This window comes from Pteronotus mesoamericanus, unplaced genomic scaffold, assembly GCF_021234165.1.
Source record: "Pteronotus mesoamericanus isolate MK-2021 breed Mesoamerican mustached bat unplaced genomic scaffold, CSHL_Meso_final contig_68, whole genome shotgun sequence".
NCBI classification, from domain to species: Eukaryota; Metazoa; Chordata; class Mammalia; order Chiroptera; family Mormoopidae; genus Pteronotus; species Pteronotus mesoamericanus.
The window spans coordinates 1,770,511-1,797,012 of NW_026555234.1; positions in this window are offsets into that span (position 1 = coordinate 1,770,511).

A 26,502-nucleotide genomic window follows, 5' to 3' on the forward strand; every position below is an offset into this window, starting at 1 on the left:
TCAGGGCTGTCGGCCTCGGGGGCCGGGCCCACTGACGCCTCTGCCAGAGCCCCTTCAGATGCCGGGGAAGCCGCCTCCCAGGACCCCTTTGTGCCCTGGCACGGGTAGGTTTGCTGGGCCGCGGAGGCTGGGCGCTCAGCATCCTTCTCTGGAGAGTGGGCAGAAGCCACGGTGCCCACCCCTCCCCCCACATGGTGTCTGTGCAGGGCCAGTGTGGGCCCTGGAGACCCCCAGGACGACTGTGGGAGGCAGGGGTCCGAGAGCCTGGGCTCGCCTGGGCCTTCCCCCGAGGTGGGGGGCGGATCAGGCCCATGTGCACCTTGGGTGTGGCCACTGGGCTCTGGGGCATTGGCCACGGGGGGAGACAAGGGGCTTCCGGGGCCCCGGGCCAGGGTCAGGGCGACAGGTTGGCCGGCTGCCTCCCCAGTGACAGGACCCGCCCCTCGGCAGGGGCGGGGCTGCGGATAGCTGTGTCCAGCCAGGTGCTCCGGCCGTGCCCCAGGACAGGAGCAGGGTTCGGGCTGGGCCGCTGGCCTTGCTCAGGGCAGCTTGCGCCTGCCCTGCTTTGTTTCGCCCCAGACCCCGCACAGAGCCGTGCACGCAGGAGGCACTCAGCGAATGCTGGGAGAATCTGCGGGAAGTGCATCAGCGGCACAGCCCTGCCCTCGAGGCGCCTCCGGTCACATGGCCGTGCAGGGGTGCGGCGGGGGGGGGGGGGCAACGCCGGGCGGCTGGACAGGGCAGCTGTGATGGGGGTCCTGCTCGTCAGACAGAGCTGGCCCTACCGCCCACCCGGGTCTGGGGCCCCCGAGGGGTGCTCGTGGGGGCTCCCCTTCTCTGCCTTCAGGGGGAGGGCGCCCCTGCTGTACTCCAAGCACCCACAGACCACCTGGGTCCACTTACTGGTGGGGAAGCTGAGGTTCGAGCTCTTTCCCAAGGCCGCCCATCCGCTCAGGAGCAGAGCCAGGCCACGTCCCCCCTGCTCTGGCGCCCCAATAACCGGAACAGCGCGGCGGGGACCGTGCGGGGCTCAGAGGGCCGCCGGCCTGGTCTGGCCCCGTGCCCTCTGTGTTTGGGGGTGCACAGCCACAGCAGGGGGACGAGGGCTTGTCGTAAGCACAGCAGTTCTAGCCTCAGGTGGGAGGAGACCCAGGGGCCCCCCCGGGCCGCTCACGGCCTCCCTCTGACACGCCCCCATGACGGCCAGCTCCCCACTTCCCTGAGACAACCCGGCCTCATACGTCCCGCCCAACTGTGGGGGTGTCCCATCCTGTGAAGGGAAAAGCCGCCCCTTAATCTGAACTTCCAGCCCTAGGAGTCAGGAGAGGCTTCCAGGGAAGTTTGTGGGGTTCACAGAGGATCAGCCACACCTGCCCTGTCTCTTCTCGCTTACTTTCTCTAAACGCGTTTGTGGTGGCCTTGGTCTGGGGAGGGGGACGGAGCCCCCGGATATCCCCACAAAGCCACCAGGGGTCACCGGGAGGCCGGGGGCAGGGTCAGACCCTGGGAGGGGCCGGCCGGGATGTCAGCAGGACTCGAACGTCAGGCAGCTAACCAGAGGGAGTGGACGGCGGCCGGGGGCCGGGAGGCCTGAGGGAGGCCTGAGCCGGGGTCACCCGGATGTGAGAGATGGGGCCGCGCCCGTGGGGCTGGAGTGGGCAGGGCCCCGCCAAGCCACCTCGGGGAGATGCTGCCGGAAGTGCCTGCCTTCCTGTCGTTACTATTGCCACCATGGAAAAATAAGGTGTGTTGATGACCATTTCCTTAAAAACCATCTATTGAGCGTCCACGGCCCTTCAGGCACCGGGTCCGTGACAGAGACACACCCCCGCGTCCGTGGAGTTTGCAGTCTGCTGGGGGGCAGGCCGCGCCCACAGAACCACCCAAGCCAGCGCAACCGCAGGCGTGGCGGTGGGCTATGTGCGGGCGGCCTGCCCTGGGGTGGGAGGCGGGGGGGACAGCTGACGGTGGGTCTCCTTCTGGCACGTTGGTTTGGGACCCCGTCTCACCTCTGGATGGAGCAGCTCGCCCCACATGCCTGGGCGCAGTGCCGAGCTAGTGTCCAGGGCCACCCTCGCGGCCCCCCAGACCGGGACTTAAACGGCAGAAACGTGTTTCCTCCCAGGCCTGGGAGCTGGAAGTGCGAGGCCAGGGCGTGGGCAGGCCTGGCTCCTCCCGAGGCCTCCCTCCCTGGCGCTGGGACAGCCGTCTCCCCGGTGTGCTCGTGTGGCCTTCCTGTGTGTGTCTGTGTGCTCACCCCTTGTTCAATGAGGACACTCATCAGGTTGGACTAGGACCTGCCTTAGGGACGGTTCTTAGGCCTGGTCTCCAAACGCAGTTGCATCCCGAGGCCCTGGGGTTAGGGCACCAACCTGTGAATTTTGGGGACGTAATTCCTCAGCAGACCCTCCGTCCATTTTGTGACACCACACGTGGTTGTGACTGATGTGGGCCACGTCCCGCCTTCACCTGCCTTGGTTTCCCTAGTTGTAGCCTGAGGACTGTTCAGTGCCCTTCTCGTGGGGTCAGAGAAATCTGACCTGACACACGGTCAGCCCTCAGGGGAGGCTGGGCTCCGTCCGCAGCCTCTCTCAGTCCACGCCCCAACCCTTCGGGGTGGGGGGCTTGGGGCGGCCAGGCAGCCCCCCGGGACTCGCGGGCAGGCCACGCCCACGTCCCGGGGCCCAGAAGTGCCTCGTGCCCTGGCTGGGGGGGCGTCCCTGAGAAGCCTCGCCCTGGGGTGCAGGACTAGGGCGTGCGCCTGGCCCGCGGGCTGCGATCCCTCTCCTCGCTCCCTTGGCGGTCCTGCCCCCGCGGCACCGGTCTTCTTAACGTTTATAACACCTTTGTTCCTAACAGCTGGCACAGCGGGAAGCAGCCCCAAAGTCTGTCACCGGGAAAGCGGAGAGGCGAGCAGGGGCAGCCCTGCCCACAGAGAGCTGTTCCGCGGGACACGCTCTGGTGCCTGCGGCGCAGACAAACCTTGGTCGGGAGCATCCAGGACGCGCCTGGGGCCGCGCCCTGAGAGGCCATGTGCGCCACCGTTCCCTGTGCGTGACATTTTAAAGCAGACTTTCAATTCCACAGCGGCTCCGGGCGCGCAGCACGATCGGGCAGAAAGTGCAGGCTGTTCCCGCGTGCCCTCGGGCGCCAGCTCTTGTCTCCATCTGTAGTGGGGGCCGGGGGCGGGGGGGCGGGCGCGCACCTGGCAGGGAGCGACGGCCGGTGGGGCGCGACCTGTAAGCTGTGAAGTGCCCGCACCCGAGGCGAGGGTGCGTCTCAGAGGCTCAATAACCACTTAGTGGAGGTGGCAGGCTGGCCGGCCACCAGGCCTGCAGATGGTGGGCAGGGCTGGCCCCAAGCCCGGTCCAGAGGGCTCTGGAAAGGTGCCGCTGGCCAGGGAGGGACCTTCCGGCCCGACTTGGCTGCCTGCGAGGCTCGTCGTCGGCTGTAATGATGGAAAACTACCAGCCGGCGCGCGGAGCTCCTGCCAGAGCCGGCACCCTTATCTCCCATCAGCGGGTGGGAGTCGCGGTGGCCAGGCCTCGCTGGGAGGCGGCGGCAGACGGCCCTTCCTCTCCTGGAGACCCGGGCACAGCGTGGCTGCACTGACCCCCAACGCTGCTGGCAGTGTGAGTGCTGGCCTGCAGGTTCTCACCCCGCATGGCCGTGGGCAGACGCCAGGGGCCTGCAAGACAAGTGCGGGGTGGCCTGTCCTCGTGGAGGGGCTCACGTCTCGCTGCCGCCTCTCCCTGGTGTGACCTCAGCACCTTCCTTTACCTCTCTGAGCGAATCTCTCCATCGGCTGCATTTTCTGGCACCTGCCGCAGGCCAGCAGCCCAGAGACCCACCTCTACCTCATCACAATCTGCCCCCGGGCGCGGAGGCGGCCAATCAGGGTCTGCAGGAGTGGTGGCCGCTGAAGCTGGGGTTGGAACCCGATCCCAGGGCCTGTGCTCCCGGGCGAGGGGTGCCCGGCCCCTCGCAGTGAGCCGAGGTCACCCTCCACAAAGAAGCAGGCACCCCCTCCTTCGATTCCCTGTGCCTTGGCAGGGCTGCTAACTTTGGGGGCCAGGCAGCCGCTGCAGGGAGGACAGCGGCTCTCCCCCACATCCACATCCCGGGGCTGCCCACTGCTGCGGGGTGGGGTCGGAGCTGACGCACCTTCCTGGGGTGCCCGCAGCGTCTGTGGGCACGGGCCCCAGAGAGAGCACGGGGCAGGGGGCCTGGCTGGCGGCAGCGCCTTCCCCGCAGCCCTCTGGGCCCGCACCAGGGCGGCGGTGAGCCCAGAACCGGCCGCTGGCTGAAAGCAAGGTCTCCGTGTGAGCCGCACCTCAACCGATGCTGGCTGCGGCTGGAGACAAAAAGCTGCGGGTGTGGGTGACACACCCGGACCAGGTGTGGACGTCACCAGGCCTGTCTCGGGGGACAGAGCGCCTCTTTGCTTGCCTGCCTTCTCCTGGGAGCCCCCCCCCCCGGCGGCGTAATGCCCTCCCAGCTCAGCAGCCCCAGGGAGGGGCTCAAGGTCAGGTCCCATGTGCAGCCTGGAAGCAGGGGTCGGGGGAGGTGGCCAGCCCCACTTGACCTCAGGGATCAAGGTGGGGAGGGGACGATGCTACTCAGGAAAGTCAGGTGCTCTGGCTCGGCAGGAGGTCAGAGAGCCCCGTGGTGGGGGCCCTGCTTTGCCTGCCTCCCCCCTGAAGCTCCCCCCCCCCCACCCACCCCCCCCCCCCGGCCTCCAGGCAGCTGCAGGCTGGCCGCCCCGGGGCCTCAGGCGTCCTTGCCGCGCAGAGAGCGCCCCTCTGGCTCCCCCTGCTGGGCATCCCTCCAGGGCTGGGGTCTGCGACCCTCTCCGGGTGGAAGGCTCAGCACCCCTGCTCCGCCCTCACACCTGCTTTGCCAGGAGAAGGTCCTCCCTCAGGGCACTCTGGTGGCCCTGGTGGCAGTGCTGTCCTCCTCCCAGTGGCACTGCTGAGGACCCCCTCCCACCTGCTCCCCACACTGATTTCCCTCTGCCCCGCTAGGCCTGCGCTCTTGCTGGGGCAGAGGCTGCCAGAGGCGGGGCCCCCGGCCGCCCGGCCTGTCGGGGCCCGTGCCGTCCCCAGTCGGGGAACCCCCGACCCCCCTGAGGTGAGGCCCTGCTGGGCTCCCAGCACCAGCGCCCAGGGACGCGTGCTCAGCTCTGAGCTACGGGCGTGGCTTCAGGCCCAGAGTCCTGGGCGGCGGCGGCGGGTGCCTCCCCGCAGCACCCACAGAGGGAACACTCCCGGAATAAGCTGTCCCACGGCACTGTCCCCGGAACATCATCCCCACGGCTCAGACTGGGCTTCTCCTTCCCGGGGGGGGGGGATCCCCCCACCGAGTGCCCCTGCGGAACGTAAACCTGTCCTCCTGTTGTGCTGCTTTCGTGTAAACCCAGGACAGAGGCCCGGGAGGGACCGGCGACTGCGCCTCGGAGCCTCACGCTCGCCTCGGTGGCCAGAGGACCCGCGCCCGCCAGCACAGGGCTGCTGCTGCGGCTGCTGCTTTTTTTTTTTTTGTAGGTTTTTTTTTTTATTGTCGCAAGAGGCACATCATATAAAATTTACCAGCTTACCCACGTCTACGCGTCCGGTCCGGTGACAGGAAGCACATTCACAACACTGTGCAACCATCGCGCCATCCGTCCCCACAACTCTTCTCATCTTGCAAAACCGACACTCTGTTCCCATTAAGTAACGACCCTCGAGCCCCGGCCCCCGCCTTATACCCACCGAGGCGATTTCTGCCTTGATGATTTTGGCACCTCTGAGTAAGCGCAGGACGTGTCTCTTGCCGCATGGAGCCAAGGAGGAGAGTTTTAAGATGGGAGGTAGGGTGGGGTTCAGGGGTGCAGCACATGCTGAGCCCCTGTGTCTCCCGGTCATGGTCGGTGTTTCCTATGTGGGGGCTCTGCGTGACCTGGAGCGACCCTTTGCAAGAGCGGGGAGGGGAGCCCCCACCTCATATGACAGGCGGGGGGCCTGCTCCAGCCGAGACACGGATGTGGGGCTCCCAACCCGTCCCAGCGCCCCTCCTTGGCCTCCCTGCTTCATCTCCACCTCCTTCTTCTCAGTGGAGCTGGGGTCCTGAGCCCCCCACTCCAGGGGGGCAAGGGCCCATGGAAGTGTGGAGAGGTCAGGAGCCCAGGCAGCCCGCCTGCCTGCACTTGCTGTGTGGATGCCCAGCAGCCCGGCAGGGGGTTGGGCAGAGAACACAGGGACCCCTCCGTAAGGCATGGGACTCATGGGCACGGTGCAGGCCTCCGGGGTCCGGCGAGCGAGGGTGGCGTGTGGGGCTGAGGAGAGCGGCATCGGGGCAGGCGGGCCCTAGCAGGGTCCGGGGTCGAAAGCCGGCGCCCCGGCCCAGAAGGGCCCCAGGGTGGCCCTGCCGGCCCTTGGGTCCCCTGATGCAGCCACAGCAAGGAGCTGTAAAAGCCTTTTTGTAGCTTTTCCAGCCCAGACAAAATCAATAAACTCTGGAAACATGAGAACAGCTGACCTTTGAGGTTTCCAGCAAAACTCCCAAGTGTCAGCTCGGCTTGGGCTCTCGCTCGGGCCGAGGCTGCACGTGGAGGTGCTGGGAAGCCCCCTGCACAGGCGCCCACCCGGGGCTGGCCGGCGCCCGGAGGGAAGGCAGGCCCTCCCGTGCCTCCCAGCGGGGCCTTGCTTAGGCCCGGATCCGGAAGGTTGTGCGGGCGACCGGGCTCTCTCTGCGAGTGGCTTATGGCTTCAAGGCTTCAGCTTTCCTGCCAGAAGGTCTCCAGCAGCGCTTCCAGATAGGGAAACTGAGGCTGGAGAAGAGCAGAGGCTGGGCTCCACTCCCGGCCCCACTAGACCCTGTCCCAGCCTCCTGCCTGAGCGTCCCCGACGGAGTGCAGGTCCCTGTGGGCCCATGTGACTGGTATCCCATGATGCCCCAGGCCATGCTGAACCGGGAGCCAGTGTGGTTCTTGGCTCCAGGAGCCCGCAGTGCCCCGGGGAGGCAGATGTGACAGGCATGCAGAGCATGGTCGGGGAAAGCGGGACCTGGCAGGGCTGTGTGGAGAGCCAGGCGGCCGGCGGGCCAGCCAGGGCCTCCCCGGGGCGCTGGAGACCTGAGGACGCAGGAGGCCCCATGCCCCAGGGTAACACACCGGGGCTCCGCGCCTGCTCCGCGCCTGCTCCTCCCCCGCCCTGACCCCACCTCCGGGAGGCCTCTCTCAGCCCCAGGCAGTCGGGGAAGTGGGAGCAGGTGGCACAGGGAGCTCTGCTCGGGCTGGGAGCCGTGGCCGCGAAGGCGGAAGGAGTGGGCAGAGGGCGGTGTGTGCGGGGGCCCCCACCTGGCTGGGCCTCGGCAGGGAGGGGGTGGGAGGGGCAGAGCCACACTGTGCCGGCGTCCAGAGCCGTGACTTCAGGAGTCTGTGTCTTTCTCTGGAGGGACATGGGATCCCCCTGGACAGGGGAGGAGGATTCACACATGCGGCGTAGACGGTGGCCAGCTTCCCATGGGGTGCACGGGGAGGGTGGGGCTGGGGCTGGGGTGGGGCCGGCAGCCAAGGGGGACCGCAGGGGAGGCAGGACTGCAGTGTGGAGAAGGTGGGGCTTGCTGTACGAGCACCCACACGTTTGCGATTGAATGAGGTGTCCGCTCTGGTTCCCCGGAGGCCCAGCATCCCCCGCCCCGCCCCACCCTGCCCCGCCGGCCAAAGCTGCCTGGCCTTGCAGGTCAGACTCAGCAGGAGCTGATCAACCTTGAGCAGACCGATCACAACAAAAACAGGAGACAAATCACCAACGTCAGGAATGAAGTAGGGGAGTCACCATAGGTTCTGCAGATATTGAAGGGGTAACAGGGGGGTGTTATGAACCAATTTATAAGACACTTGGCTTTTAGGTGAGCTGGGCAACTTCATTAAAAGATACAGACTACCAAAGCTCACTCAAGAAGAAACATAACCTGAAGAGCCTTATTTCTCTTAAACAAATTGGATCTATAGTTAAACACCTTCCCACCAGGAAAACTGCTGGCCCAGATGGCTTCACTAAAGCTCGGATTGTACCAAACATGTCATTCAAATATAATTTCAATTCTACACAAGCCTCTCTAGGAAATAAAGCAGCGAGAACTCTCCCCAGCAAATTCCAAAGCTGGCATTTCCCTGACACCCTCATCAGGCAAAGACGTTACCGACAGACCAATACTTCGCGTTAACATAGACGTGAAAATGTAACAAAATGTTAGCAAACTGAATCCAATAATACATAAACAGGACAATACTGTCGCATGACCAAGTGGGCTTTATCCCAGGAATGCAAGGTTGGTTTGACTCCAAATGTCAACCAGTGTAACTATGTGGACAGATGATCAAAGAAAAACTGCACCATCATCTCAGTAGATGCAGAAAAGGCATTTGACAAAATTGAGCAATATTCCTAATTAAAAAAAAAACTCTTAGCAAATGAGGAATCTGGGCATCTCGCCAACTCCGTGGAAGGCGTCTGTGAGAAACTACCCTCACGTTACTGCTGAAAGACTGCTTCTCCCCAAGAGCAGGACGAACTCTCTCCCCGCGGTCAGTTTTTAATGACATTGCTGTTGTTACTATCACAGCTGTCACTGTTGTGGGTCAAACTGAGTCGGCTGGCAGCCCTCAGCGTCCTCTCCTCCCTCCAGTCTGGGCAGCTGTCTCTGACTCCCAGCTCCCGCTCCAAGCCTGGCGACCGCCCTTGGTTCCCGAGATGCCCGGACGGGGCTTGGGCGTCCGGTGCCAGGCTCCAGGCTTTGCACAGGTCATTTCTAGATTTTGGAGAGTCCCATCTTCAATGAGGTTTAAGTTCCTTAAAGGAGCTCTGCCGACCGGTGCCCAATGGTGGCCGATTTTGCAGTTCATTGGGGCGCATTGCACCTGTGGGCAAAGCTCCAGCAGCCTGTGAGGCCGAGGTCATGCTCCTGGGCTTTGGCCCCGGCGAGGATTCCCGCTGCAGCGTGGAGAGCTGGCGCGGCACAGGGACGAGCGAGCCTCAGCGACGGCGACGGCAGGGTAGGGGCTGGGGCGGCCGAGGAGCCCGGTGGTGGGCGCAGAGGAAGTCCGGGCGGGGGTGCCGCGGTTCGGGGCAGGACGTCTCCGTGGCTGGGGAGCAGGGGGCGCTGCGTGGCGGGGGACGGCGCGCCACTGAGCTGAGGGCGCTGCGGTCTCCGCCGCAGGGAGGGGTCCGTGTTGGGGGCCCATCCTGACCGGAAGCAGGCGTGTAAATGGGACGCGTGGCCAAGCCCACAGAGGAAAACTGTGCCCAAGGCCGGCCCCACTCTGGTGGCGAAGAGGCAGAGAGTGACTCACTGGGGTGATCCAGCTGTGAGAGGGAACAGCACCTTAGTCCCGAGGGGGCCCCCGCACCCAGCGCTCAAACCTCCCTTGCTCAGGCCGCACCCTGGCTCAAACGCCCCCGCCCAGTCCCGCCACCCCACCGGGCGAGCACAGCTTCCTTTGGCCGATGAAAGGGTGGAAGGGGCGCGCCCCACTTGGGAACGCAGCTCTGGGCTCTCGCAGGGCCCGTTCCCTCAGCAATGCCCCCCACGTGCTGTCCCCCGACCCCGGGACAGGAACATGGAGGCCGGCCCTGCAGCCTGAGCTGGAGAGGGACCCGGTGGTGACAGGCCGCTGGGAGCGGGGACAGCATGTTCCTCAGCCTGGCCTGGCCTCAGCTGACCGGACGCCGGGCTTCCCCGTGACGTAGCTCCTCAGCAGAAAAGCGGGAGCGCGTGGCTGTGCCTGGGGGTGGGGGCGGGCAGGGCCCCTGGCACTGTGCCCGGCACGAGGTCCACGCACCCTGAAAGCACATACTACTTTCTGTCCACCCGGGGCCCGGCCTCCGCGCGGTAGGCGGGTCCCCCAGTGCAGACCGCCGTCCGCAACGCGTCCTTCCACACGGAGCCCCACCGACGGGTCCTCCACAGGAGGTGGATGTGCACGCGGGATCGGTCGCATTCAGTAACTTGGAGGAATTCTGGGCGAAACCCGAGTAAGCTGCCATTTTTCATTCACAGGTGTCTCAGAGCCTTTAACCTGCTAGTGTCCCTTCGGATTTCCGGGAGACAGTTTCCCCGAACGTGCGACCACGGACCCGCGTGTGCGTGTGTGCGAGAGGTGTGCCCCACGGATTAGCTTTGGGTCCGCTGAGGCGGGGTCTGCGGCCACACCCCACAACAGGGCCCTCTCCTACCGTGGGGGCCCAGGCTGCTCGGAGCGCTTGGGGCGTCGCTGGCCCTGGGGAAGCGTGAAGGGTCTGCACAGCCACAGCTGCTGCCCTGTGCTGGGCGGACGGAACGGAGCCGGGCGGGGGCCCCATTGAGCCCCTCCTGCGCTCAGGGCCAGGCGGGGACTCTGGCAGCCTTGGAGGAGAGGCCCCGCAGCCCAAAGGGAGGGAGGGATTCTGGAAACCCGGCGGTGGGGCGTGGGCGGCTCAGCCCCTAGAACGCAGGAAGGGGGGTGCTCTCCAGAACCCGTGGTGGGGGCTGGTCCAGCCCCAGGTAGGACTGACGGCAGCCAGGAGCACAGGCTGATGGGGGGGCACCTTGGGCGTGGGGGGCGCCTCTGGGAGTCGGGATGGGGAGGGTGGGGGCGGAGGCCGGCCGGCTGCTCGCTAGGGGGCCGGCGCTGGGCCAGTTCCCGCCTCCGGGGCGGCCCAGAGCCTGTGGCCTCCGGCTCTCAGAGGCCGGTGCGGCCCTTGCCCTCGGCAAGGGCCTCCAGCCGTGGCTAATGGGATCTGTGGGTTCGGTGCGGCTGTTGACAGAAAGCTTTTGGTCCCCAGGACAGGGTGGGAATTGGATTTCGGGTTCCCGGCCGGGAGACGCTCCCTGACCCTGACGCCCGCCCCGCTCCGCGCAGGGTTCAGGCCGCGGCCTCGTGCGGGGTGCGCTGTACCTTAGGCCTCCGGTGAACGCCCGCCTCGGGCAGGGCCGTGCCAGGGGCTCAGGCGGCCAACGTCTCTCACCTCGAGACAAATCCGTTTTGTGTCCATGGGCTGCGGGGCTCTGGGCTGGCTCAAGCTGGAGGTCACGGGAGAACTCTCCCCGCTGCGGCCGCTCAGCCCGGCTCCTTGCAGGCACGATGGCTGGTCTCGCGTGCTGCTCACAGGCACCCGTGTTCACAGAGACACACAGCAGGTCCCGGGCTGTTGGTTTGGGCAAGGATGCGCCCCGCCTGCCAGGGGAGCTCCGGAGGTCATTCCAACCGCGTGGGAGACTGATGGACCGTTCTCACGTGTCCGCTCTCCTCTGTCCCACCCCGAGCCGAGAAGCCTCCTGCAGGAAGCCCCTCAGGGGCTGATCTGTCTTTGCTGACCTGTCACCACTGGGCCACTCACTGCCTCAGAGGCAGGCACGTGGCGGGACGTGGGAGGGGTCCGTCTGCCGGGTGACGAGGGATGCAGAGGTGGGCGGGGCAGCGCGGAGGCGGTGCGCGGGGAGGGCGGGCCCGGGCAGCGGAGGGGCGTGGCCGGGCATACCCGGGGGGCAGCGGGAGGCGGGGGTGCGGCGCGCGGGCGCTGGGCACCCCCCCCTCCTCGGCCAGCCTGTGCCCCGACCGACGCAGGGCCGGCCAGTGTTGCCTTTTCATTTATTATTTATATTTAATTTACATACTGTGATAAGTATAAGCTAAATATAAGACATAATATGCTACAACTAAAAGCTGCTTTTAGTTTCGGACTTGTAAGAAATGAACGCACTCTTATGGGCCCACGGAACGCCTGAGGGACGGACCCACTGTGCTGACCGTGCGCGGGACAGGCCGGCCTTGCAGGTGTGGCAACAGCTGAGCCCTGCCGGCGGGCAGGAGCTGTGCCCCGGCTGGGAAGGCACCTTCCTTCCTCAGCCAGAGGGGGATGGGGGACGCAGGAGAGGAGGGACAGCCTCCCTGGAGTGGAAGGCCCCCTGATGGGCACATCAGGACCTGGAGCCTTGAGAATTGATGGCCAGGAGGTGAGCCAATTAAAAAGTGATCAGGAACCAAAGGCACCTGTGCCTGGAAGCAGGTGTGTGAACGATGAATAATAAATGTCACCCTTTCTCGGGAGGTGATGACTCACAGTGGGTTTGGCGATGACCCACAGGTGGCCGGGCTTTCTCCGTAGCAGGGCCCTGTGACTAGCTCACAGCCTCGCACGAGGTTTTCAGCGGGGCCAGGCTGGGACAGGCTCGGGCCCACCCGAGGCCCCCGGGGGCTGGGCGACAGGCGCTGGGTCTCGGGGCGGCCCCGCACCCCTGCGCCCCCAGCAGCAGTCCTTTCCAGAGACGAGGAAACGGGGGCCAGGCAGGTTGAGTCGCCTGCCGAAGACCCTAGAGAACCTGGCCCACCCAGGCCTCACCCCTAAAAATCACCCCCAATCCTGTACCCAGTCTTTGCGTCCTGGTTCAGCTCAGGGAGGACGGGCATCCGGGCAGCCGCTGCCTCCGCGTTGCCCTCCAGGCGGAGACCTCAGTCAGCCCAGGCCCTGGGGGCTGGGGGCGAGCCAGCCGGCCCTCCGAGCCCCCGGCTGGACAAGGGAGCAGATCCGGCCGATAAACGTGCAGCATGCCAGTCCAATTTCAATTTCAGGAAAGCAAAGACTAGCTCATAAATATACCCTGTGTGATGTTAGGTAGTATTTACACCCAAACTGCCCCGAGTCCTTCCGCTCTGGCCGGCGCTGCGCAGCTTGGCCCACCCCATCCGCGAGACCGTGACAGAGACAAGGCGAGCCAGCTCGGGACCTGTCGGAATATTCTTCTCATTTCCGTGCCTTCTCTTTGAACCCAGGACAACCCGGGGAGGACAGATTTTAGCGTCACGATTATTGTCATGCGTCTGTTTTACCGGCAGGGACCCAGAGCTCAGCGGCGGGAGGGACACTCAGCCGACCCCCGTCTGGGGCCCGGCTGCCCGGCTGGGGCCTGGCAGTAGCTGGTTCCCGAGCCATGTTCCCGGGGGCCCGGGGCCCTGGGCGATCCCCGTCTCTTTCTCTTCTCTCTCCTTCTCACCCCGGCCAGCAGCTCGCGGCCCCCTGGGACCACACCTCCTCCGCAGCCCCCGCGCCCCACCCCAGTCCAGCCGCGGCCCCCCTCCCTGGCCGGCGTTACCCTGGACTCCTTTGCTTCTCTCCTGAGAACCCTGCTGCCTGGTGCCTGGGCTGAGCTGTGTCCCCCAAACGCACACGCTGACATCCTAAACCCAGAGCCTCCGAACGTGGAGACTGGGTCCCAGAGACGTAACTGGGGCAAAATGAGGTCTTTCGGGTGGGTCTTAATCTGATGTGACCAATGTCCTGTACGAAGAGGGGACGAGGACACAGACGCACACAGAGGGACGGCTGCGTGAGGGCACAGGGACGGGGCGTGGCCTACGTGCCAAGGAGAGAGGCCTCAGTGCACCGACCCCGCCGACACCCTGACCTCCTCCCTTCCGTCCGAGCCGCCCCGCGGCCCGCTGGGCCCATGGAGCCTGGCGGTGGCGACTTTCTGGGGCTCCCGAGCTGAGGCAGCTTCCCCGGGCGGCCTGGAGTGCTCGCTCTCGCAGCCAGGCCCCGCCGAGAGAAGCCCCAGCCGCGGGAGAGGCCGCGTGCAGGCTCCGTGCGCCACAGCCACGTGGGGACACCCCGGGGACGTCGGGCCCAGGCAAGCCCTCGGACAGCGGGGGCCCCGCCGACACCCGGCTAGAACCATGTGGGAGACGCGGGCGAGAGCCCCCGCCGACCCCACTCCACCCTCAGAACCTCAGAACTCAGCGCTACCTCAGAACGCTGGGAGGTAGCGACAAACTGGGGGTTGGAGCCACTGGCTTTGGGACACCCTAGTACACAGCAGCAAATAGCCGCAATGTGCCCGGGGGTCCTGGCTCTGCCCTGAGCCCCACGGAACCGCTGCCCGCGCCCCGTGACAGCCCTGCTGGGGTCCGCAGGCGGCAGCCGGGCTCCCCGCAGCCTCCCTCTTGGCTCCTTGGGAGACGGCTCTGGCTGCTGCCGGCTTCCCCCAGGAACCTGTCCCTGCTAACAGGCCCACTCTAATTGGCCACGGGCCACCTCGTCCAAAGGGACCCTCAGCCACCCCCAACCCCGCCAAGAGGGCACGGCCGAGCCGGGGGCAGCAGGCCTGTCACCGCCTTGTCTGCAGACACTCTGCTCCTGCTGACGCGGCCGAAGATGACCTTTCCCTTTCGTCAACCTCACTCCCCTTCCGGAGCCTTCGCAGCCAAGCAGCCTCCAGGGCAGTTGCCACGCTTTTCCTGGGAGCCTGGGGTACCCGCTGGCCCTCACCTACACGGGTCGCCAGCCAAGGCTCCCGGAGCCCAGAGTGAGCAGTCGCTGTGTGGGGGGGGGGGGGGGAGGGCCCCTCCCCCTGCCAGCAGGGCGGCGCTAATGAGTGAGTAGGAGGCCCCGGGGCTTACACTTCGGAAAATACCCCCCAAGCAAATCCTGATGCAGCCGGGGACAATGCGACTTGTCCCACGTACGTGACATATTTTTAAAAACAATTTCAGGTTTTAAACAATCCACTGATTTTTCTGTCACCCGTCTCAAAAATACCAGAGGAAAAAAAGAAAAAAAATACATATTCCATAATTTTAGAATTCAAAATACTTTCTCTTTCAGGGTTTGAATCACCGCTCCCCATTTCAAATGTGGGTTTTCTGAGAATGTCTCGTTTGCTTTAACTATTTAGCAGCCGGGGGAATAAACCGCATCGGTCACAGGCTATGCAGAGAGCATCGCCGCTGTGGGGGCGCCGAGCAGGCTCTGAGCGCAGCCCGGTGACCAAGCCCCGCCCCGGCGGAGACCGCCCGGGCCGGGTGTGCGGGAGGCCGGACACTCTGTCCCTGGCACAGGGAGGTCGCCGGGTAATCAGATTGACGCCCTGCACGCCCACGGCTCCCCCATGGAGACCAGCGAGTCTTTGCAAATTCGAGGGAAATGAAAGGAGACCGTGTGTGGTGCCGATCAGGGCTCCCGGCGACGGTTTCACTGCGTTTTGGAATCACAGTGAAGCAAACAAAGAAGGACATGTTTTTAATGAGAGAAGCCTGAAGGTTTCACACCGGTTTCCAGAGGCTGATGCCTGGAGCAGAGTTAGGCGGCTGTGGCCCAGGCCGCGCGCCGCGCGAGGGGCAGGATTGGCTGCGCCGGGAGCTTCGGGGCGTTTCCCTGCGTCGCTCGGCAGGTCTGCACCCTCGTCTATTTAAGTTGAATCTGGTCCTGGGGAGCGAATCTTCCTAATCTTTTTGTAGCCCTGGAGATTTATCCTCGGTGCAAATTTCAAACGTGGAATTAAATGTCACTCAAGTCATTAGGCTCTGGTACCTGCCGCGGCGTCGGCGGGGAGACCCCCGGGGCACACCCGAGGGGAGGAGGGGCGGGCAGGGTCCACCCACAGCGTTTCCTGGGCACTCACTCCACCGCGGGAACCCAGGGGGCCACCGCCTGCACCCCGCTGCTGCCATTCCCAAGGGACAGGCTGGAAACCACCCACAAGCGCGTGTGTGCTGGGGGCACTGCGTGCTGAGGGGACACTGTGGCAGGGCGCGTGTTGGGGGGAGTATTATTCTCCACCTGGCGTCTGGGAAAGTCCCTTCCCCATAAAGGGTCGCTGGAGCGGAGGGCGCAGAAGTGACACTGTGAGCTATGATGACACCACAGGCGAAATCCAAACGGGGGGACAGGCCTGGGCAAAGGCCCTGGGGCAGATGCGCGCTGGTGCCGTGAAGGAACAGCGAGGAGCGTCAACAGGGGAGCAGAGGCGGGGGCAGGGGGCAGATCTACTGGGACCTCCAGGCTGAGCACCTGCCCAAGGCGGGCGATCCACTCGCCTTTGCCTTGAATCCTGGGCACCGGTGTTTCCAATGGAAATAAGACACTTCCCTTGAGGCCACCAACGGGGTTAGGAGTGGGGGCCGGCTCCCTCTGCACCTGCGCTGCCTGTGGACAGCGGGGTCAGGGCGATGGCCGGGGGCCCCGGGGCGTGCGGAGGCCCACAGGCCCCAGCGCTGAGCGGTCCCTGTGTGGGCGTGGCCGGCAGGGAGCTCCAGGCAGCCGCTCCTCTGAGCCTCACGCTGGCTCCCCGGCCAGGGCGAGGGCCCGGGAGGGGCATGAGGGCCCGGAGCGCCGCTGGCCGTGCTGCACGCCCTCTGGTGCTGCTGCCCCGGGAGCCAGGAGCTCCTCGGAGGGGTAGCTGGGCGGCGGAGGCCCCCGCGGGGGCCCGGCGGGGCTCCCCGCTGGTCTGATCGGCCTGGTTGTTAGGAGGCAGCAAGATGCCGAGGCCGACAGGACACGCTTGTTGGGAAACAGGTCTCTGGACTCGCTGAGACGTGTCGCCCAGCGGACTCTCTGTCCCCTTCCTCCGCGACCCGCTCGGGGCAGGTGGCCAGGCGCCCAGGCCCGCGGGTTGTGCTGTGCCCGGCCGTCGCTCTGGCCCACAGAGCGCCTGGCCTTCACTCTGCTCGGGGGCAGCTGGTTGCCCCCCAGCCCGCTCCCTCCTGGCTCTCGGCCCCTCCCTCCCAGCCCCTGACTCCCCCTCTGCTGCTGCTTCCCCTCAATGGTCCCCTGCTGCCTCTCCTTGCCGCCCCCGCCAACCCTGCCCCCGATCCTGGGGAGGACCACACTCCCCGCCCGCAGGGTTTAAACCCAGTCCGTCTGCCGGGAACTCCCAAATGCTCACCTCCACGCGAGGCGCTGCCTGGCTGTGGACCCAGGCCCACTGCCACCCGCTGTCCCTGTGGCACCCGGAGGCTCCCAGACCCCTGCCTCCGGTCCCCGACTGTCCCAGCGGCGTTGATAGCCGCCGTTGGACCTGCTCAGCCTGTGAGGCCTGCCTCGCGGGAGGGGTGCGGGCTGTGGCTTCCTTCTGCAGAGGATGCCCAGCGCCTGGCGTGCCCGGGTGAGCGCCTGTGGGCGGACTCCGCCTGCCCACCCCCTCGGCAGCAGGACACCACCCACACCCTGACCCCTGGGAGGTGAGAGCAGGGGGTGCGAGGTGCCCCGGGGACGGGGTGACAGCCAGCGGGGCCGTCGGGCAGCAGAGGCCTGCTGTGTGCCAGGCGGCATGCGGATCGGCCCGTCTGAACCATCCCAGTGCTGCCGGCACCGGGCGGTTCTGCGGCCCCCGGCACGGCACCAGCTCCGGCACCGGCACCGGGGTGGGGGGCCTCCTTGAGCTGGAGGGGCCCTCGTGGCTCGCTCAGCCTCCATCTGTGACCGCGTCCTCGGGTGAAGCCCCACGTGAAGGAGTGCTGGGTTAAAAGGAAGAGAAAATGCTAAGGTTTTAAAATACATTTTGCCCATTTCTTCCCCCAAAGACCGTGCCGCTTCCAGCGGCCTCTGTTCTCATCGCGCGTGGGGTGGTCGGCGTCCGGGTCCATCCCATGGCTGCAGCAACGGCCTCGGGCAGGGCCTCCCAGACGGCAGACACGTACCGCTCGCGGTCCCGGGGGTGCGGAGTCCAGGATCGGGGCGCCCGCTCGGGCGGGGACCCTCTTCCCGACGACCGACCGCGGGCCTCCACGGCGGGAGCGGCCGGGGAGCCCTGTGGGGTCTCTTCCATGGGGGCACCGATTCCACAAGTAACGGCCCCGCCCTCAACCTGAACCACCTCTTTGGGGGGTAGGATTTCAACACAAGGATTTTGGGGGGAACATTCAGATTATAGCCTTGAGTTTTGGGTGGTGTGTGGCCCTCAGGTGGGTGGAAAGGGGGGCCCCGAGCCCGCCCTGTGGACCAGTCTGCCGAGCGGGCCCCCGACCACCGCCCCGCGTCACACGGGAGCACTGCCAGCAGGGTGGCTCCCGGGGAAGCTCGGGGCGCAGGGGCCACGCGCCTCCCCCGCCGGCGTGGCGCCAAGCACCGCTGCGGGCGGAAGCAGGCCGCTGGCGCGGGCCCGAGGCTTGTGCTCCAGGCCTCGGGGAAGGGGCAGGGGATGGGGGCACCCCCCGGGGCTGGCGGCCCTGGGGAAGATGCCAGATTTCAGGGGCGTGTCTGTGGGCGAGCCCGCCTGCCCCGCACTCAGGGATGCACCAGGACCAGCCTGTCACAGCGATAGGTGGATCAGGTGACTCACTCCGCACAAGCTATTTTTAAGCCGCTCGAAGGCTGCTGAGGAAGCCGCCTGACAGCAGCAATTAGCCCCCACGCCCGCACGGGGCGGCCCGGGGGGCCAGCAGGTGCCTGGCCGGAGCCCCGCTCAGCACGGCGCAGGAGCGGGCCCCGCGATGCCCGGGGCCTCGGAGCCTGGGAGCACTGCCGGCACCCTGCTCGACAGCCCTTCTCGCTCCCTGTCGCCCCGGGGCATCCACAGGTCCCCCGGACGGGCACCAGGCCCCGGAAGCCGACTGCCGCCCACCTTCTCAGCCGCCCAGCCTGGGGAGGCGCCCGCGCCTGGCCCCGCACCCACACCCTTGCCCTGGCCCCGGCCCCGGCCCAGGCTCGGCCCCCTGCGCCCGGGTCACCCCCACCGTCTCAGCTCTGCGACTCCAGGCCGGTGTCCAAGGCTCACCCTGGATGGCCCCTGGCCAAGGGGACCCCTCCCCACCACCCCCGCAGTCCCCACTCCCTGTGGTCAGTCAAACTGGGCCTGCCCTGAGGGTGTCGCTGCTGTAGAAAACCCGGGCGAGTGGGGGCAGGTGAGGAGAAGCTGTATTCTATCTGATCACCCCCGAAACACACACAGGTGGGCACACACAGGCACCCAGCGCACACCTGTGTACCACACCCACACGTGTACCCAGGCAGGCACGCACCCCTGTGAATACCCCCGGACCCCTTCTTCAAGCGGGTGAACCCCCGCGTGTCTCAGACCCTCGCGGACGCCGGCCCTCCTGGAGAGCTCCGGTCGCGGGTCCCGTCGGGCCTGAGACCAGCTGGAGAGCTGGGCCCTGTTCCGGTGTCTCCCCGCCCCTGCCCAGGCCTGCAGCCTCCCCCAGGCGCGACGGGAAGGGGTCGGGTCGGCAGCTGCTCCTGGAGCCCCACCCCTGGCTGCAGTGCTTTGCCCTCCCAGGCGACTTCCTCGGAGGCCACCCTTTCACGAAGACCCCGCCGGGTCCCTTCTCAGGCCCGCCGGCCAGTCCTCCTCCTGGCGTCCCACCTGGCTCCGGAGCGGCCGCCCCGCCCCCGCCCCGCCCCCGGCCCCGGCCCCGGCCCCGCCCCCGGCCCCGGCTTGCCCTGCTTGTCCCGCGCCTGCCCCCCACTGTCCGGGCGCCCACGGCCGAGCCCCGCGCTCGGGAGCAGGGCGTCGTGGCCTGGCTTGAGTCCGTCTCTGACGCTCATCCTCAGCTAGAATCTCGCTCCCGGGTCCTCGAAGCTGACACCCACCTCCAGGGGGGCCGATGCTCCGGCAGGGGCGTCAGTCCGGGCTGGGCCGCCGTCCACAGTGTGGCACCGCGTGCCCGCGTGCAACGGAGCGGCTGCCCGGGGGCTCCAGGAAGGCGGGGCGCGCAGCCCCCTCCCTGCGGTCTGGATGATGGGGCGCTTCGTTCACCCTCACTCTGGGGCCGTCCTCATCCAGGACCCCTGGGCTGGTACCTGAGCAGCTGGGGGCACGGTGTGGGGGCCGCCGAGGCCACAGCCGCAGGGCCGACGCCGCGATGACCGCGCCGGGCAGCCCAGGCCACGGGCTCTTGGGCACCTGCCTGTTGTTCACTCTTCAGCTCTCGAAAGGTCACAGCGTGCTGAGCAGCCGGGCAGTGTGCCACCAGGAAGGGACGCTGTGTGCAAGCTGCTCGGGGAGCCGGAGGCAGGCCTGGTCCTTGCTCCGCGGGCGCTGCCCTGCCGTCCCCGGGAGGGTCTCTTGGGGTCCCTCCTGGATCCCTCCTGGGGTCCGGTCTGACGCCTGGACCCCGAGCAGACCTGCTGGGCACACAGTGAGCGCCCCCAGGCTTTTGGTGAGGCCTGGGCGTTGTGCCAGGGGCAGGGCAGCTGGGGAGCAGGCTTCTCATGCCTCGTGGGGGGGCCACACCCCTGAAGAGGGGGCCTGCATTCTCCTCGATGCAGGGGGTTGTTAAAGTGGACCGTGGGCTGACAAGCAAGCGCGTGGGAGGTCCCAGAGACGCCCACCTGCTGCCCCAGCCCCCCGCCTCCCAGGGCCCGGCCGCCCCCAGCCCCGGGCGCTCTGTGAACCTGCCGTAGCGGGACCCGTGGGCGTGTTAGACATCCAGGCTCCCACGCCTGCGCCCAGGCCTCCGGATGGGGTGCTGCAGGCTTGCGGCTTGCCTGAGGGCGCCGCGCAGCTCCCGTGCCAGCAGGGGTAGGAGGTGGAGCTGGAGGGGCTGCGGCGCCTGCCTGGCCGCACAGGGGTGGCTGCGGCGGGGCGAAGACCGAGAGAGCCAGCCCAGGGTGTGGGAAGAGCGGAGCGCAGGGGACGGTGGGCAGGCGTGTTCTGGAAGCCCGGGATGGGGGATGGTAGGGAGGGCACGCGGGTGGGGCGCTGCTCCCCTCCCCCCGAGCAGGGGCGCCTCTTCCTCTCTTTGGGGCCGCCCTCGCCACCGTTGTCCCGCGATCCCTCAGGCGCAGCTGGGGAGCGCCAGGTTTCACCCTCCTGCCCGGCTCTTGGGGGCGCTCCCAGCGCGCCCCTCTCCCGGAGACAGGACGGCCCGTCCTGTCCGGGCTCTCAGAGGAGGGTCGAGCCGCCTGGCCGATGGTCCCATCAGCACAACGGCCTCCCGCTGGGGAGAAAGCTGTGCCCACCAGCCGCACCTGCCCCCTCAGGACTCCCGCCTGTTGGTCGGGGACACGTGGCTGTCTGCTTGGAAGCCCCGAGTGTCCCTCCTGGCCATGCCCGGCTCCGTGGCCCTCGGGAGAGGCCCGAGCTGGCCCGGCCGGCCCTGCTGTCTCTGAGGCCGGAGGACAAGCGAACGCGGAGGCGAGCCAGCGGCCAGAGCGCGGGGTCTCATGTGCCTCGTCGGGCCAGGTGTCTGGCTTCCCTCCTCCAGCCTTCTTTTTGGGGGGCTGGTGGCTGCCCTGATGCTGGGCAATTGGCCCAGTTTGCAGGAACCATGCTCAGCAGACTCCGTGAGCCCCGCTCGACCCGCAGCCTGCTGTGTGAGCCCGATGGGAGCCCGCTCACTCAGTCGGCGGAGGAAGAGCTGTCCTCAGCACCGCTGGGCCCCGGGGAAGCACCGGGGCCTCCTCCAGAGCGGGGTCTCGGAAGGAAACCTGGCGCGGGCAATGCCACCGCGGCCGCGGGGGAGGACCGGGCGCGGAGGCGGCCGCGACCCACTTTGCCTCCCTTAGGAGGGGAAGCGGAGTCCTTATTGGCTCTAAACTAGATCAGACTGTCCTGGACCGATGCGAGAATTCCCAGAGCCGCGCTGTCCCGTCGCTCCTTCGGGCCCCGCGGGAGGCGTGTTCTCTGCATTCAGAGATTTGCAGCCTATGCGAGGGCGCCTGGGTGGCCGGGAGTGTCTGGTCGGCCCTGCAGCCTGGAGACTGGGGAGGGAGGCTGTCGGGGGCGGGGGCGGGGGCACAGAGAGGGTCAGCCTCACAGTAACCCGCCCGCAGTGACCCAGTGCCTCCTGCAGGCCAGGCCGTGTGACTGTCACTGGTCACAGTGAGGTGGCCCCTGGAAGGTGACGGGGCGGGGTCCAGGGGGCGGTGGAGCGCTGCATTCGCCACCCGCCAGGGACGGAGTGCTGCCGCCCCCAGGCCTGTGCTGAGGCCCCGCCCCCCACGCGGTGGTGGGCGGAGCTGGGGCCTGGTTGGGGGCGATTCCGTTGAGAGGGGGTGGTGGTGAGGGCGGGGTCCCCGCGGTGGCGTCAGGGCCCTGATTTGAAGAGGAAGACGGACCCCACGCGGGCGCCAAGGCAAGAAGGCCACGTCACGACTGGCGTGACCCCAGGGAGCGAGCTCCCACTGGACCCCGTGTCCAAGCAGACCCCACCGCACACTGAGCACCTGCTGGAGACACGGGAATCCCCTGCTTTTGGGGCCGGCTCTGCATGCTCCAGACACCCCATCTCAGCCCCTTATCCCTGCGGCCAGGAGTCCGGGAGGCCGCGGGGACGGCGCAGGCTCTGCTGCTGGAAGCTTCCCGGGCGAAGACCCGCAGATGCGGGAGGCAACGTGGGAAAGAGCGGCCACCCGCGCTTTGGTGGGAAAGTGCTCGCTGTAAGCGGGGACGGGTAGCAATGGGATCCGGGGGGCGGGGGGGCCTGTAGCTGGGCCTTGCTGGGCAGGCACACAAAGGGGTGTGGAGAGTGAGCCGCCCACTGAGGAGGGGGGCCAGGCAGAGCCTGGGGAGGGGAGGGCCGCCTGCTGGAGGCTCCGAGGGACGGCTGCCCCCAGGCCACTGTAGGGGACCCTGAGCCCTTCTGTTCCTGCATGGCAAAGGGGACCCGCCACCGTGCGGCTCTGCTCTTTCCCTCGGCAGGCTGGTCCCGGCGACCTCACCTCCTGTCCCCCACTTCTCTCGACCCCACGGCCACCTCTGACGACTTCACCCGGGGCCCCGCCGCGGCACACAGGTAGCCTCTGCTGGCTGGTGACCCCCCTCTTTCTGAGGCTCAGCATCCTCGTCTATAAAATGGGGGCACTGATGAGCTCTCCCCTCGATTCAGAAAGGGGTGAGGATAAGAGGACTTCAAGTGACATCAAGACATCCCTGGACACCTGTGCCAGATCAGAGCAGAAGGACTCAATTGCACACCGAGCGGCACAGGCGATGAGGAGGCGCCCCAGGCCACCGCGGCTGCGGGGCGGCCGGCAGGGCACACGCCGCCTCCGTCTCATCCGGCCTGTTTGTGTGCCTGGTTGCCGGCAGCAGGAGCTGAGCAGCCGCCACGTCAGCCTGAGCTCATCTTAGAGAGGAGATGAGATCTGTGGTGTGCTTTTTTCGCCTTAATTCAGTTTCCTTCCCGGGCGCTGGCGGGCAGCCTGCGGACTCCAAGGTGCCACTTTCCTGCAGAGGCCCCCGTGCTGACCTGCCTCGCTGCCGGGAGGGGCTGTCGATCGGCTTTGTCTTTAGAAGCAGAACTGCGCCGCCCTGGCCCGGATGCCTCAGATGCGTGCTGGTCGTGGACGACCAGAACGCAGAGGGCATGTCCCAGGTGAAAGGAAACTAAAGAGAAAGGACAACCAAAAGAAAGGTGTGAGTCTCAGTTACATCCACAGAATGCACCGGGGTAACATGCATTCACACCCCGGAGGTTGGGGCTGTTTGTTACGCAGTATGATCATGCCCATAGCGAACTGACGCAGGTCCCTCCCCCGCCCAAGGAAGCAGACGCTGCCAGAGTCACGCCTGAGAGCCACGTCTGACCATGGGGCAGGGACACCGTCTCAGCCCCACCCCGTCACCCTTCTCTGGTCCACGCACGTGCTGAGCCAGCGTTTCTCTCTGCTCCTCAGTCATTGCCCTGCAGTCCTTGGGGGACGGTCCTAAGACCCCCGTGTGACACAGTGGACAGACGGAGGGTCGGTGTCACTGTGCGAGCCCATTTCCTCCTCCTGATGGTCGCGACAGCGATGGTCGCCCTGGCGGTGGCCCAGATCTGCGCGGCCTGGCCGTCCTCACGTCCTCCCTCTTCTCCGCCTCAGCCTGTCAGGTGCTGACGAGGGCCACGCTCAGATTAGCATCGCACTCGCTGAAGGTCACCCGAGGACGAACATGTCACCAGGACCCCTGGTGTGCCTCTCGCCCGCGGTTTCGGTGTCTTGTGTGCACACGTGTCCTTCCTATTCATTGAGCATCTCCCACGCGGCAGATTACACGCCAGGCTGACACGCGAAGGTATCCCTGGAGTGGAGTTGCCGGTGATTTTCATTTTCTTCCGCCATGTTTGCGTGGTATGAAGCGTCTCTACGATGAATGTCCATCTTTCTGTATCAGAAAAGACACATTGTGGCGGGGGAGGGGTCCCATCTGGTGCCCCGCCTGCCACTGGTGAGGACGCCCAGTGAGACTGCTGCCCACGCCCGGTCCGCCACTCAGGTTTCTGGCCACGCCCCCCGCAGTTTAGGGGGCAGGAGACGCTCTGGGGAGGAGGCAGAGGGTCAGGGCCGGCCGTCCTGGCCGCTTCCCGGCTGCCATGGCTGGCCCTGGGCAGGTCCCTGCACGTGTTCAGCCTCGGGGGTCCTGGTTGTGGAAAAGGGGGTGTCCGGCCTCTCACGGGCCCTCTGGGGTCACCGGTCCCACGGAGGAGCGGGACACCGTGCGTCACTCCGGGACCAGTGTGACCCAGACCCGCCCTAGGCCCTCCGTGTCCCGCCCGTGGCCCAGGAGCGTGGCAGCTCACATGCCCGCGAGCCCCCAGACCTGGAGGGGCTCGCTGGGCCCCGGCCCATCTATCCTCCAGGCTTTGACTGCAGAAGGGCCTGCTGCTTCCTGAGCTGCTGTGGCGGAGCTGTGCTAATAAAGTTAAGTCAGTAAAAGCCACCCTGGAAATGAGCGTGGCCGGGGATGGAGGGGCCAGCGCCCGGGGGGCCTTGGGGCTCGTGTGGGGCCTGCGGGCTGGCGCGGCCTCAGCTCTGTGCCGGCAGGTTTGTGCCCCAGTCCCGCGTCACCACAGGCGGCTGGCGGCGCCCCTGGCCGCGGGCGGGAGGAGGCGCCAAGCACCCCGCCTCTTCTGCTCTCTCCTCCCCACCAAGCACGTACTTACCTGCTCTCGCTGCCGGGGAGCGTCTGGCCCAAACTTCTGTTACCCATGGGGAAACCGAGGCCCGGGGACAGTGGGCGGCGTGGGAAGGGGTCAGCCTGAGCAGGTTTGAACCCTGACCGGGCCACTTCTCCGTGGTGTGACCTCAAGCCCGCCTCTCTGAGCCCTGGTGGGAAATCATCACAAGGGCCCGGATTGAGGTTAGAACGAATACGGTGTTACCCACGCCCGATGCCCTGCCCTGTGGGGGCTCCTTGCCTCCTCTGTCCCTGTCCTAGGCCCTGCAGCCGCAGGTCCTGACCCTCCCTGGGCAGCCCCGCCCCGGGCCTCTGGTCTGACGGGGCGGGGTGCTGATGGGACCACGCCTGCTGGGTGAAGTCACCTGCAGGGGCGCACTCGGGGGGGGGCCAGCGCCGGGTCCCAAGCACCGAAGGCTCCTGCTGCCTTGCGGTCCCCACTGCCTCCCGCTGCCTCCAGCTGCCCCGCCAATGGCAGGCAGCCTCGCTCGGCCTTCCGGCCCGTTCTTCCGGCTGTGGCTGTGCTGATTTAATGACATAATTCCACAGATCGCCGGGCGGCCACCTGATTTCAACCACGCGCAGCTCTGACAGCCCTTGGAGCTGAGCGCTACCGTCACCCTCTTCCCGGGGTGCGGGGGAGGTGCCTAGAGAGGCGACAACACTGGCCAAGCCCACGGCGGCAGGTGCCCGAGGGCTCTGCACTCCCCGCCGGCTGGGTGGAGGGGCGCAGAGCCCCACAGCCCCGCGGCCCTGCCTCTGCCGCGCCCCCAGGCCCGCGCACACCTGGTGGTCTACAGGCAGGGGTCCCGCCCCCACCCCCGTTTTAGGGAAAGTTTGGCCCAAGTTCGGGTGCGGAGGGAGGGGGCTGGGGAGGGAGAAGCCGAGGCACGGCCCAGGCTCGGGGCAGCGGGGCTGCGCTTGGCAGAGGGGCCCCCCGCAGGGGGGGGCGGGGCAGGCGAAGGGGCTCTCTGCCGCGGCAACCCGGGCGTGCCCGGGGCAGGGCCACTGGCCCGCGTCCTGCAGGACTTCCTGTGGTGTCCGCGGGCCTCTCCGTGTCCCCTCTACTCAGCTCCCCCGCGGGGCGTCCCCACACTCACGGCCCCCCTGCCTGTCCCTCCGTTCTGACCGCCTTCTGCTCGTGCGGGTCCCAAAGCGCCCGTGCCTCCAATGGCGGGCCTGTGCCGTCCGGTACGCCGTTCACAGACGTGTCGTGGTGCCGGGAGCAGGGCGGCCCACCTGGGACCCTGTCGCTACCCCCTGGGGCCCTGGGTGAGCGAGGCCGCGAGCTGACACGGACCCAGGACGGGGCAGAGGCTGGGCTGTGGGACTCAGGGACCTGTAAATGCGCCGACCTTCCTCTCGGGGGCAGGCCCCCGACAAGCAGGCAGACCCAGGGGCAGGCTTCCGCCCTGTTTCTTTGAGGGGTGACTGGGGACAGCGGCTTGGGACAGAGGCCCTGCTGCCTGGTCCCGGGCCAGAGCCAGCTCCCCACCCCCCAAGTCTGGATGGCTGTCTGTGCCCTTTCAGGTGGAAACCATGGAGACAAGAGACCCAGGTCCCACCCACTCCAGAACGCGAAGCTTTAGACTCAAAACCTCACGTGGTCAGGACAGGGACCCCGCCCCCAGCCACCCCCTCCTCCACGCATGGCCCTATCTCAGGTCCCAGGCTTGGACGTGGGTCGGCCACCCCCTCATGCGCCCTACAGGCAGGCGGGCGCTCAGAGCTGCACACTTGCCCCCGCTATTCCCATTTCATGGGGACACCAAGGCCCGGAGCCCTGTGAGTCCCCGCCGCGCCCCGTGCATCCCCTCAGTCCGGGTCTGACAGCTGACCAGCTCAGCCATTGTTCGGGGGAGGAAACCTCTTCGTGTTTCA